Source organism: Pagrus pagrus (genome assembly GCF_965226575.1).
Source record: "Pagrus pagrus genome assembly, chromosome: 13".
Taxonomy (NCBI): Eukaryota; Metazoa; Chordata; class Actinopteri; order Spariformes; family Sparidae; genus Pagrus; species Pagrus pagrus.
In genome coordinates this window covers 9,171,831-9,186,617 of record NC_140197.1, presented here as the reverse complement: position 1 = coordinate 9,186,617, position 14,787 = coordinate 9,171,831, and positions in this window count along the sequence as shown.

Sequence of the window (14,787 nt, the reverse complement as noted above, 5' to 3'; positions counted from 1 at the left end):
TTGAGAAAACCGTACGGAGGCGCACCGCACGGAACATTTACCCTTCAGGACCTGAAGCATGCTGTCGATTCACCTGTGATCAAGCTGCTGCTGTCGCTCACTGTGTATCGGTGCTGCCGAGTGGTCGAGGTGGATTGTCCACACTGTCGCTGACCTTCAGAGTTCCCTGCGCGGATTCGTAAAAAACCGTACGGAGGCGCACCGCACGGAACATTTACCCTTCAGGACCTGAAGCATGCTGTCGATTCACCTGTGATGAAGCTGCTGCTGTCGCTCACTGTGTATCGGTGCTGCCGAGTGGTCGAGGTGGATTGTCCACACTTCCTTCTCCGCCCTTCGGACAGTTTGCGGGACTCGGAGCGGAGCTCGCTGGCCGAGGATCATTTCAGAGAAACATCGGGGCCGATGTTTGCATTAGATCTGCCGGCCTGGCTCTACTCGGTTTGACTCGGCGCGTCAACCCGGCTCGGGAGCCCGGGAATCAAGACGAATCATTGAAAAAGTAATTGATTCCTCTTTTTCGTTTTTCTTGTTAAAGATATCCACTCACCGTGTTTTGATTCGGATACAGTGGAAAAGTAAGACTATGAAGAATCCTGTTCCGCTCCTCCGTGCGCTGTCACGAGGAAGCAGCCGTACGACTCTCATCAGCTGTGTATCATACCTTTATGTGGGCTTTCACTAAATGAAGCCGAGGAGCCGGTTGTTGTACATTTCAAGATTTAAAGTTGTGTATCTAACTTTACCCTGCTGAATTTTACATCCTTGTGAAACTGAAATGCTCTTGTTTAAGCCTGATTCATCAAATCCAAGATGTGTCTGTTATAACGTGTGTGTGTGTGTGTGTGTGTGTGTGTGTGTGTGTGTGTGTGTGTGTGTGTGTGTGTGTGTGTGTGTGTGTGTGTGTGTGTGTGTCTGTATCTGTCTCCTCTGCTCATTAAAGTCCATGTCCAAACTTTAAACTGTCATGTTGTCCCGGCCCGTTGTTTAAAATGTTCTTTCATCTGCTCATAACAAATGTGCGTAAAAACATTTAAACCGCACCAAACTGACACCGTGCCTCTGTGTATTAGTTGTACCACATTAATGATGAACACTACTAACTACATTACTCATTACATTCAGAGTGTGTACAGTGAAATAATCGCCATTGATTATTAATGATGGTCCATATTCATCCAGACTACAGACACTGAGCACAGAGTCAAAAGCTGCAGTGACAGAGGAAACTCTCCTCCTAAAGCTTCTCCAGCACATGACGGTGTGTGAGCCTGCGTGCGCTCTGGATGGCACAGAGGCTCACAGCGCCCGACAAACAAACAAACACACTAATTGTACAAACGACCGGTCGACCCAATGTTGTGTTCTGTCTTGTGTTGCTTTGAGGTTGTGTTGTGTTTTCACTAAATTCAGTTCTGCTGGGATCTTTGCTCAGAATCAAGCCGTGGAAGCCTTCTGTGGCTCGTGCGCAAAAGTAGCTGCTGCTGATCCATACAAAGGTACTTTTACGTGTACGAGTCACAGGAGAGTGAAGCAGCTCTGCTGTCAGTTATGTGGCATTCACGGAGCAGCACGGCACAGGTAAGGCGTTGCTATAATTGAAGAGACAATTCACCTCCCAGTGCTCTGTCTTTTATCAGGTACAGCTCCCCCGCGCTCTTCCACTTTTCCCAAGGTGTCACATTAGACTGTTTGTCTCCAATATGACAGTTGTGTATCAGACTTCAGAAAGTTTAATTTTAACATCGTTGTAAAATTGAAATGATCTTGTGAAAGAATAATTTATAACAATCCAAGATCTGTCTGTAATAATGTGTGCGGCTGTGTCTGTCTGTGTGTTTACACGACCATGTGCTTCTCCTGAGTTGAGGTACGACTCTCTACAAAGTCTTTGTAGATTTGTATTTACAAATGTGTGGTGGTTTTATGCCACTGAGCCCAAAGTTGTTGCTGGAAAATCAAAGAATGACAGCAGAGCAATATTACCAAACATGATTTAATGATTTCATTGACAGAGTGACAAACAAAGCATTTGATTGCATTTTATAGAGCAGATTTTCGGTAAGGAATTCCGCGCGGCAGCCCGGATCGGGAGGCTCGTGAGGCGCGGCAGCCCGGCTCGGGAGGCTCATGTGGCTATGATCGCACTCTGCAACTCTTCTCCGTTGGTGTTGTATATCGCCCTCATCAGTGCAAAGATGGAAATCCCAATAAGTCTGTGCCCGTCAAAGTTAATGGTAACAACCATCCCATGAGGCTCCTCGTAACAGAGCTGTGCGGCAAATCGAGAGATGACATCCCGGAGAGAAATCTGCTGCAGTGCCCCGATGATTCTTTCGATGAATCCAGCCATTATCTCTGCTTTAACATGGTAATGTGTCGCATTTTATAGAGCAGATTTTCGGTAAGGACTTCCGGTGTCTCATCGGGGAGGGAGGCGCAGTGGGAGGAGTTCATGTCTGTAGCCACAGGTGGCCTACAGTACACTTGACAGGTTGAGAAAACCGTACGGAGGCGCACCGCACGGAACATTTACCCTTCAGGACCTGAAGCATGCTGTCGATTCACCTGTGATCAAGCTGCTGCTGTCGCTCACTGTGTATCGGTGCTGCCGAGTGGTCGAGGTGGATTGTCCACACTGTCGCTGACCTTCAGAGTTCCCTGCGCGGATTCGTAAAAAACCGTACGGAGGCGCACCGCACGGAACATTTACCCTTCAGGACCTGAAGCATGCTGTCGATTCACCTGTGATGAAGCTGCTGCTGTCGCTCACTGTGTATCGGTGCTGCCGAGTGGTCGAGGTGGATTGTCCACACTTCCTTCTCCGCCCTTCGGACAGTTTGCGGGACTCGGAGCGGAGCTCGCTGGCCGAGGATCATTTCAGAGAAACATCGGGGCCGATGTTTGCATTAGATCTGCCGGCCTGGCTCTACTCGGTTTGACTCGGCGCGTCAACCCGGCTCGGGAGCCCGGGAATCAAGACGAATCATTGAAAAAGTAATTGATTCCTCTTTTTCGTTTTTCTTGTTAAAGATATCCACTCACCGTGTTTTGATTCGGATACAGTGGAAAAGTAAGACTATGAAGAATCCTGTTCCGCTCCTCCGTGCGCTGTCACGAGGAAGCAGCCGTACGACTCTCATCAGCTGTGTATCATACCTTTATGTGGGCTTTCACTAAATGAAGCCGAGGAGCCGGTTGTTGTACATTTCAAGATTTAAAGTTGTGTATCTAACTTTACCCTGCTGAATTTTACATCCTTGTGAAACTGAAATGCTCTTGTTTAAGCCTGATTCATCAAATCCAAGATGTGTCTGTTATAACGTGTGTGTGTGTGTGTGTGTGTGTGTGTGTGTGTGTGTGTGTGTGTGTGTGTGTGTGTCTGTATCTGTCTCCTCTGCTCATTAAAGTCCATGTCCAAACTTTAAACTGTCATGTTGTCCCGGCCCGTTGTTTAAAATGTTCTTTCATCTGCTCATAACAAATGTGCGTAAAAACATTTAAACCGCACCAAACTGACACCGTGCCTCTGTGTATTAGTTGTACCACATTAATGATGAACACTACTAACTACATTACTCATTACATTCAGAGTGTGTACTGTGAAATAATCGCCATTGATTATTAATGATGGTCCATATTCATCCAGACTACAGACACTGAGCACAGAGTCAAAAGCTGCAGTGACAGAGGAAACTCTCCTCCTAAAGCTTCTCCAGCACATGACGGTGTGTGAGCCTGCGTGCGCTCTGGATGGCACAGAGGCTCACAGCGCCCGACAAACAAACACACTAACTGTACAATACGACTGGTCGACTCAGTGTTGTGTTCTGTCTTGTGTTGCTTTGAGGTTGTGTTGTGTTTTCACTAAATTCAGTTCTGCTGGGATCTTTGCTCAGAATCAAGCCGTGGAAGGCTTCTGTGGCTCGTGCGTAAAAGTAGCTGCTGCTGATCCATACAAAGGTACTTTTAGATTTTCAGTTAGGAATTCCGGTGTCTCACCGGGGAGCGAGGCGCAGTGGGAGGAGTTCATGTGTGCAGCCACAGGTAGCCTACAGTACATTTGACAGATTCAGGAAACCGTACGACCCGGACATTCAGAGTTCCCTGCGCGGATTCGTGCCAGCGCTCCTCCTCGACCTTCTCCAACCTTTGGACTGTTTAGTGACTTCTTGTAACAGTCTCCTCTGCCCATTACAATCCAGCCTATAAAGACTGCATGTTCCCCGTCGCTTCTCTTCAGCAGCCATGGAGCTCGCGCACAGAACATTTGTTGCGGTGTTTCATTACTTTAACCGGTTTGAAATAAGGCTGCGCTTTGGAGAGCCTCTGCGTCTGACATTTACGCTTCTGTTTAACGGAAACGAGCTGGCTGTGATCTTCATCCCTCCTCTCCAGAGAGAGAACCCTCCCGCCGCACCTGTGTAATGATGTCTCCGGTGACAAAGTCGTACCTCTGTACATACATGGAGAGTGTACGCCGCAGGGACGCGGACGAAAAAGTCGTACCTCTATACAAACATGGAGAGTGTACGCCGCAGGGACGCGGACGAAAAAGTCGTACCTCTATACAAACATGGAGAGTGTACACCGCAGGGACGCGCATGACAAAGTCGTACCTCTATACAAACATGGAGAGTGTACACCGCAGGGACGCGCATGACAAAGTCGTACCTCTATACAAACATGGAGAGTGTACACCGCAGGGACGCGGACGACAAAGTTGTACCACTATACAAGCAGAGCGTCCCTTGGCGTATAACGACGGAGGTACATTCATGTTGAGTCAGCAGCCATAAATGTCACCTGTTGTGTAATAAAGTTTTAATAAAGTTTGAATTGTTCATTGTTGTGTTTCATTTGCAATCCTGTTAGTAATCCCTTTTTTTTACTGAATGTATCTGTAATTTAACTATATATTTTATATAAGATATAGGCTAGCAGAAAGAAAAGAGTTACACAGTTAAAGAAACATCAGTTCTGGTGGGATCTTTGCTCAGAATCAAGCCGTGGAAGGCTTCTGTGGCTCGTGCGTAAAAGTAGCTGCTGCTGATCCATACGAAGGTACTTTTAGGTTTTCGGTTAGGAATTCCGGTGTCTCGCCGGGGAGCGAGGCGCAGTGGGAGGAGTTCATGTGTGCAGCCACAGGTAGCCTACAGTACACTTGACAGATTCAGGAAACCGTACGTCCCGGACATTCAGAGTTCCCTGCGCGGACTGGTGCCAGCGCACCTCCCCGAACTTCTCCGCCCTTTGAACAGTTTGCGGGACTCAGAGCGGAGCTCGCTGGCCGAGGATCATTTCAGAGAAACATCGGGGCCGATGTTTCCATTAGATCTGCCGGCCTGGCTCTACTCGGTTTGACTCGGCGCGTCAACCCGGCTCAGGAGCCCGGGAATCAAGACGAATCATTGAAAAAGTAATTGATTCCTCTTTTTCGTTTTTCTTGTTAAAGATATCCACTCACCGTGTTTTGATTCGGATACAGTGGAAAAGTAAGACTATGAAGAATCCTGTTCCGCTCCTCCGTGCGCTGTCACGAGGAAGCAGCCGTACGACTCTCATCGGCTGTGTATCATACCTTTATGTGGGCTTTCACTAAATGAAGCCGAGGAGCCGGTTGTTGTACATTTCAAGATTTAAAGTTGTGTATCTAACTTTACCCTGCTGAATTTTACATCCTTGTGAAACTGAAATGCTCTTGTTTAAGCCTGATTCATCAAATCCAAGATGTGTCTGTTATAACGTGTGTGTGTGTGTGTGTGTGTGTGTGTGTGTGTGTGTGTGTGTGTGTGTGTGTGTGTGTGTCTGTATCTGTCTCCTCTGCTCATTAAAGTCCATGTCCAAACTTTAAACTGTCATGTTGTCCCGGCCCGTTGTTTAAAATGTTCTTTCATCTGCTCATAACAAATGTGCGTAAAAACATTTAAACCGCACCAAACTGACACCGTGCCTCTGTGTATTAGTTGTACCACATTAATGATGAACACTACTAACTACATTACTCATTACATTCAGAGTGTGTACAGTGAAATAATCGCCATTGATTATTAATGATGGTCCATATTCATCCAGACTACAGACACTGAGCACAGAGTCAAAAGCTGCAGTGACAGAGGAAACTCTCCTCCTAAAGCTTCTCCAGCACATGACGGTGTGTGAGCCTGCGTGCGCTCTGGATGGCACAGAGGCTCACAGCGCCCGACAAACAAACAAACAAACAAACAAACAAACAAACAAACACACTAATTGTACAAACGACCGGTCGACCCAATGTTGTGTTCTGTCTTGTGTTGCTTTGAGGTTGTGTTGTGTTTTCACTAAATTCAGTTCTGCTGGGATCTTTGCTCAGAATCAAGCCGTGGAAGCCTTCTGTGGCTCGTGCGTAAAAGTAGCTGCTGCTGATCCATACAAAGGTACTTTTACGTGTACGAGTCACAGGAGAGTGAAGCAGCTCTGCTGTCAGTTATGTGGCATTCACGGAGCAGCACGGCACAGGTAAGGCGTTGCTATAATTGAAGAGACAATTCACCTCCCAGTGCTCTGTCTTTTATCAGGTACAGCTCCCCCGCGCTCTTCCACTTTTCCCAAGGTGTCACATTAGACTGTTTGTCTCCAATATGACAGTTGTGTATCAGACTTCAGAAAGTTTAATTTTAACATCGTTGTAAAATTGAAATGACCTTGTGAGAGAATAATTTATAACAATCCAAGATCTGTCTGTAATAATGTGTGCGGCTGTGTCTGTCTGTGTGTTTACACGACCATGTGCTTCTCCTGAGTTGAGGTACGACTCTCTACAAAGTCTTTGTAGATTTGTATTTACAAATGTGTGGTGGTTTTATGCCACTGAGCCCAAAGTTGTTGCTGGAAAATCAGAGAATGACAGCAGAGCAATATTACCAAACATGATTTAATGATTTCATTGACAGAGTGACAAACAAAGCATTTGATTGCATTTTATAGAGCAGATTTTCGGTAAGGAATTCCGCGCGGCAGCCCGGATCGGGAGGCTCGTGAGGCGCGGCAGCCCGGCTCGGGAGGCTCATGTGGCTATGATCGCACTCTGCAACTCTTCTCCGTTGGTGTTGTATATCGCCCTCATCAGTGCAAAGATGGAAATCCCAATAAGTCTGTGCCCGTCAAAGTTAATGGTAACAACCATCCCATGAGGCTCCTCGTAACAGAGCTGTGCGGCAAATCGAGAGATGACATCCCGGAGAGAAATCTGCTGCAGTGCCCCGATGATTCTTTCGATGAATCCAGCCATTATCTCTGCTTTAACATGGTAATGTGTCGCATTTTATAGAGCAGATTTTCGGTAAGGACTTCCGGTGTCTCATCGGGGAGGGAGGCGCAGTGGGAGGAGTTCATGTCTGTAGCCACAGGTGGCCTACAGTACACTTGACAGGTTGAGAAAACCGTACGGAGGCGCACCGCACGGAACATTTACCCTTCAGGACCTGAAGCATGCTGTCGATTCACCTGTGATCAAGCTGCTGCTGTCGCTCACTGTGTATCGGTGCTGCCGAGTGGTCGAGGTGGATTGTCCACACTTCCTTCTCCGCCCTTCGGACAGTTTGCGGGACTCGGAGCGGAGCTCGCTGGCCGAGGATCATTTCAGAGAAACATCGGGGCCGATGTTTGCATTAGATCTGCCGGCCTGGCTCTACTCGGTTTGACTCGGCGCGTCAACCCGGCTGGGGAGCCCGGGAATCAAGACGAATCATTGAAAAAGTAATTGATTCCTCTTTTTCGTTTTTCTTGTTAAAGATATCCACTCACCGTGTTTTGATTCGGATACAGTGGAAAAGTAAGACTATGAAGAATCCTGTTTCGCTCCTCCGTGCGCTGTCACGAGGAAGCAGCCGTGCGACTCTCATCGGCTGTGTATCATACCTTTATGTGGGCTTTCACTAAATGAAGCCGAGGAGCCGGTTGTTGTACATTTCAAGATTTAAAGTTGTGTATCTAACTTTACCCTGCTGAATTTTACATCCTTGTGAAACTGAAATGCTCTTGTTTAAGCCCGATTCATCAAATCCAAGATGTGTCTGTTATAACGTGTGTGTGTGTGTGTGTGTGTGTGTGTGTGTGTGTGTGTGTCTGTATCTGTCTCCTCTGCTCATTAAAGTCCATGTCCAAACTTTAAACTGTCATGTTGTCCCGGCCCGTTGTTTAAAATGTTCTTTCATCTGCTCATAACAAATGTGCGTAACAACATTTAAACCGCACCAAACTGACACCGTGCCTCTGTGTATTAGTTGTACCACATTAATGATGAACACTACTAACTACATTACTCATTACATTCAGAGTGTGTACAGTGAAATAATCGCCATTGATTATTAATGATGGTCCATATTCATCCAGACTACAGACACTGAGCACAGAGTCAAAAGCTGCAGTGACAGAGGAAACTCTCCTCCTAAAGCTTCTCCAGCACATGACGGTGTGTGAGCCTGCGTGCGCTCTGGATGGCACAGAGGCTCACAGCGCCCGACAAACAAACACACTAACTGTACAATACGACTGGTCGACTCAGTGTTGTGTTCTGTCTTGTGTTGCTTTGTGGTTGTGTTGTGTTTTCACTAAATTCAGTTCTGCTGGGATCTTTGCTCAGAATCAAGCCGTGGAAGGCTTCTGTGGCTCGTGCGTAAAAGTAGCTGCTGCTGATCCATACAAAGGTACTTTTCGATTTTCAGTTAGGAATTCCGGTGTCTCACCGGGGAGCGAGGCGCAGTGGGAGGAGTTCATGTGTGCAGCCACAGGTAGCCTACAGTACATTTGACAGATTCAGGAAACCGTACGACCCGGACATTCAGAGTTCCCTGCGCGGATTCGTGCCAGCGCTCCTCCTCGACCTTCTCCAACCTTTGGACTGTTTAGTGACTTCTTGTAACAGTCTCCTCTGCCCATTACAATCCAGCCTATAAAGACTGCATGTTCCCCGTCGCTTCTCTTCAGCAGCCATGGAGCTCGCGCACAGAACATTTGTTGCGGTGTTTCGTTACTTTAACCGGTTTGAAATAAGGCTGCGCTTTGGAGAGCCTCTGCGTCTGACATTTACGCTTCTGTTTAACGGAAACGAGCTGGCTGTGATCTTCATCCCTCCTCTCCAGAGAGAGAACCCTCCCGCCGCACCTGTGTAATGATGTCTCCGGTGACAAAGTCGTACCTCTGTACATACATGGAGAGTGTACGCCGCAGGGACGCGGACGAAAAAGTCGTACCTCTATACAAACATGGAGAGTGTACGCCGCAGGGACGCGGACGAAAAAGTCGTACCTCTATACAAACATGGAGAGTGTACACCGCAGGGACGCGCATGACAAAGTCGTACCTCTATACAAACATGGAGAGTGTACACCGCAGGGACGCGCATGACAAAGTCGTACCTCTATACAAACATGGAGAGTGTACACCGCAGGGACGCGGACGACAAAGTTGTACCACTATACAAGCAGAGCGTCCCTTGGCGTATAACGACGGAGGTACATTCATGTTGAGTCAGCAGCCATAAATGTCACCTGTTGTGTAATAAAGTTTTAATAAAGTTTGAATTGTTCATTGTTGTGTTTCATTTGCAATCCTGTTAGTAATCCCTTTTTTTTACTCAATGTATCTGTAATTTAACTACATATTTTATATAAGATATAGGCTAGCAGAAAGAAAAGAGTTACACAGTTAAAGAAACATCAGTTCTGGTGGGATCTTTGCTCAGAATCAAGCCGTGGAAGGCTTCTGTGGCTCGTGCGTAAAAGTAGCTGCTGCTGATCCATACGAAGGTACTTTTAGGTTTTCGGTTAGGAATTCCGGTGTCTCGCCGGGGAGCGAGGCGCAGTGGGAGGAGTTCATGTGTGCAGCCACAGGTAGCCTACAGTACACTTGACAGATTCAGGAAACCGTACGTCCCGGACATTCAGAGTTCCCTGCGCGGACTGGTGCCAGCGCACCTCCCCGAACTTCTCCGCCCTTTGAACAGTTTGCGGGACTCAGAGCGGAGCTCGCTGGCCGAGGATCATTTCAGAGAAACATCGGGGCCGATGTTTCCATTAGATCTGCCGGCCTGGCTCTACTCGGTTTGACTCGGCGCGTCAACCCGGCTCAGGAGCCCGGGAATCAAGACGAATCATTGAAAAAGTAATTGATTCCTCTTTTTCGTTTTTCTTGTTAAAGATATCCACTCACCGTGTTTTGATTCGGATACAGTGGAAAAGTAAGACTATGAAGAATCCTGTTCCGCTCCTCCGTGCGCTGTCACGAGGAAGCAGCCGTACGACTCTCATCAGCTGTGTATCATACCTTTATGTGGGCTTTCACTAAATGAAGCCGAGGAGCCGGTTGTTGTACATTTCAAGATTTAAAGTTGTGTATCTAACTTTACCCTGCTGAATTTTACATCCTTGTGAAACTGAAATGCTCTTGTTTAAGCCTGATTCATCAAATCCAAGATGTGTCTGTTATAACGTGTGTGTGTGTGTGTGTGTGTGTGTGTGTGTGTGTGTGTGTGTGTGTGTGTGTGTGTGTGTGTGTCTGTATCTGTCTCCTCTGCTCATTAAAGACCATGTCCAAACTTTAAACTGTCATGTTGTCCCGGCCCGTTGTTTAAAATGTTCTTTCATCTGCTCATAACAAATGTGCGTAACAACATTTAAACCGCACCAAACTGACACCGTGCCTCTGTGTATTAGTTGTACCACATTAATGATGAACACTACTAACTACATTACTCATTACATTCAGAGTGTGTACAGTGAAATAATCGCCATTGATTATTAATGATGGTCCATATTCATCCAGACTACAGACACTGAGCACAGAGTCAAAAGCTGCAGTGACAGAGGAAACTCTCCTCCTAAAGCTTCTCCAGCACATGACGGTGTGTGAGCCTGCGTGCGCTCTGGATGGCACAGAGGCTCACAGCGCCCGACAAACAAACAAACAAACAAACAAACAAACACACTAATTGTACAAACGACCGGTCGACCCAATGTTGTGTTCTGTCTTGTGTTGCTTTGAGGTTGTGTTGTGTTTTCACTAAATTCAGTTCTGCTGGGATCTTTGCTCAGAATCAAGCCGTGGAAGCCTTCTGAGGCTCGTGCGTAAAAGTAGCTGCTGCTGATCCATACAAAGGTACTTTTACGTGTACGAGTCACAGGAGAGTGAAGCAGCTCTGCTGTCAGTTATGTGGCATTCACGGAGCAGCACGGCACAGGTAAGGCGTTGCTATAATTGAAGAGACAATTCACCTCCCAGTGCTCTGTCTTTTATCAGGTACAGCTCCCCCGCGCTCTTCCACTTTTCCCAAGGTGTCACATTAGACTGTTTGTCTCCAATATGACAGTTGTGTATCAGACTTCAGAAAGTTTAATTTTAACATCGTTGTAAAATTGAAATGATCTTGTGAAAGAATAATTTATAACAATCCAAGATCTGTCTGTAATAATGTGTGCGGCTGTGTCTGTCTGTGTGTTTACACGACCATGTGCTTCTCCTGAGTTGAGGTACGACTCTCTACAAAGTCTTTGTAGATTTGTATTTACAAATGTGTGGTGGTTTTATGCCACTGAGCCCAAAGTTGTTGCTGGAAAATCAAAGAATGACAGCAGAGCAATATTACCAAACATGATTTAAGGATTTCATTGACAGAGTGACAAACAAAGCATTTGATTGCATTTTATAGAGCAGATTTTCGGTAAGGAATTCCGCGCGGCAGCCCGGATCGGGAGGCTCGTGAGGCGCGGCAGCCCGGCTCGGGAGGCTCATGTGGCTATGATCGCACTCTGCAACTCTTCTCCGTTGGTGTTGTATATCGCCCTCATCAGTGCAAAGATGGAAATCCCAATAAGTCTGTGCCCGTCAAAGTTAATGGTAACAACCATCCCATGAGGCTCCTCGTAACAGAGCTGTGCGGCAAATCGAGAGATGACATCCCGGAGAGAAATCTGCTGCAGTGCCCCGATGATTCTTTCGATGAATCCAGCCATTATCTCTGCTTTAACATGGTAATGTGTCGCATTTTATAGAGCAGATTTTCGGTAAGGACTTCCGGTGTCTCATCGGGGAGGGAGGCGCAGTGGGAGGAGTTCATGTCTGTAGCCACAGGTGGCCTACAGTACACTTGACAGGTTGAGAAAACCGTACGGAGGCGCACCGCACGGAACATTTACCCTTCAGGACCTGAAGCATGCTGTCGATTCACCTGTGATCAAGCTGCTGCTGTCGCTCACTGTGTATCGGTGCTGCCGAGTGGTCGAGGTGGATTGTCCACACTGTCGCTGACCTTCAGAGTTCCCTGCGCGGATTCGTAAAAAACCGTACGGAGGCGCACCGCACGGAACATTTACCCTTCAGGACCTGAAGCATGCTGTCGATTCACCTGTGATGAAGCTGCTGCTGTCGCTCACTGTGTATCGGTGCTGCCGAGTGGTCGAGGTGGATTGTCCACACTTCCTTCTCCGCCCTTCGGACAGTTTGCGGGACTCGGAGCGGAGCTCGCTGGCCGAGGATCATTTCAGAGAAACATCGGGGCCGATGTTTGCATTAGATCTGCCGGCCTGGCTCTACTCGGTTTGATTCGGCGCGTCAACCCGGCTCGGGAGCCCGGGAATCAAGACGAATCATTGAAAAAGTAATTGATTCCTCTTTTTCGTTTTTCTTGTTAAAGATATCCACTCACCGTGTTTTGATTCGGATACAGTGGAAAAGTAAGACTATGAAGAATCCTGTTCCGCTCCTCCGTGCGCTGTCACGAGGAAGCAGCCGTACGACTCTCATAAGCTGTGTATCATACCTTTATGTGGGCTTTCACTAAATGAAGCCGAGGAGCCGGTTGTTGTACATTTCAAGATTTAAAGTTGTGTATCTAACTTTACCCTGCTGAATTTTACATCCTTGTGAAACTGAAATGCTCTTGTTTAAGCCTGATTCATCAAATCCAAGATGTGTCTGTTATAACGTGTGTGTGTGTGTGTGTGTGTGTGTGTGTGTGTGTGTGTGTGTGTGTGTGTGTGTGTGTGTGTGTGTGTCTGTATCTGTCTCCTCTGCTCATTAAAGTCCATGTCCAAACTTTAAACTGTCATGTTGTCCTGGCCCGTTGTTTAAAATGTTCTTTCATCTGCTCATAAGAAATGTGCGTAAAAACATTTAAACCGCACCAAACTGACACCGTGCCCCTGTGTATTAGCGGTACCACATTAATGATGAACACTACTAACTACATTACTCATTACATTCAGAGTGTGTACAGTGAAACAATCGCCATTGATTATTAATGATGGTCCATATTCATCCAGACTACAGACACTGAGCACAGAGTCAAAAGCTGCAGTGACAGAGGAAACTCTCCTCCTAAAGCTTCTCCAGCACATGACGGTGTGTGAGCCTGCGTGCGCTCTGGATGGCACAGAGGCTCACAGCGCCCGACAAACAAACGCACTAATTGTACAAACGACTGGTCGACCCAATGTTGTGTTCTGTCTTGTGCTGCTTTGAGGTTGTGTTGTGTTTTCACTAAATTCAGTTCTGCTGGGATCTTTGCTCAGAATCAAGCCGTGGAAGCCTTCTGAGGCTCGTGCGTAAAAGTAGCTGGTTTAGTAGTAGTAATTGGACAGAACAGCACCTGATCAGTCTCCACCCATCAAATCAGATTTCTCTTCAGATTTCCCTTTGCCCAATAGTCAGGTTCACTGAGACACGTGCCTTCACGTTATTGGCTCATGAAACTGTACACCCCTCCATCGTCCTGTCATTTTTATTAAATCAAATCAATTCGCTGCACGACATCGTGAAACTGGGCCGGACTAGCCTACTCCATATAAAAACTGCAATTGTGTTCACCGTCACTTTTCTTCAGCAGCCATGGACTTCGCGCGCAGAATGTTTGTTGCGGTGTTTCATGACTATAAATGGTTTGAAATAAGGCTGCGCTTTGAAGAGCCTCTGCGTCTCACGTTTACGCTTCTGCTTAATGGAAACGAGCTGGCTGTGTTCTTCATACCTCCTCTCCAGAGAGAGAACCCTCCCGCCTTACCTGTGTAATGATGTCTCCGGTGACATCCGCGTGGAGTCACCTCCAGTGACGCTCTGCGAGCTCTGGCTCCCGCGCTCATCTCTGAAGCTTATCTGGAAACATCGACTTTGGAAACCAATAGCATGAAAATACTGCCGCGTTATCCACGAAAAGCATTATTACAAAGCAGCGTTACGGCGAACGAGGAGGCTAAATACCGCCATAGCGTTACGCGCACGTAGAGAATCCGATGGTAAGTGTCCACAGGGCCTCATGATCATGGTTTGAATTCGACATAGTCGAACCACTATGTGATCAGTATAATATAATGTGAGTGACGTGAATCGGAGAGGGAGGGGCAGAGCGGCTGCTGCGTTCAGGCCCGAGCCCGGCCCGTGTCCGAGGTAATGATGTGGTAATTGGCCCGAAGCATTGGCTATGAAGCATTACGCCCCTCGGCGTATAACGCAGGGACACGGCCGACGGAGGTGAAATTCGCATTTTGGCGTACCTGTTAACCAAGATCCAAATGACCGTGGTCTATATGCGGTTTGGCAAGCAAATCCACAAGGCCGACACCACCGAAAACCTTTTTTGACAGGAGCTGGACCACCTGTGCTGCAAGAATTTCCCAACTGGCTGAGCGGAGCGACGAAGGTATCGAGCCAGCAGCCATAACATGTAACCTGTATAATTAAGTTTTAATAAAGTTTGAATTGTTCATTGTTGTGTTTCATTTGCAATCCTGTTGGAACTCCGCTTTTTTTACTGAA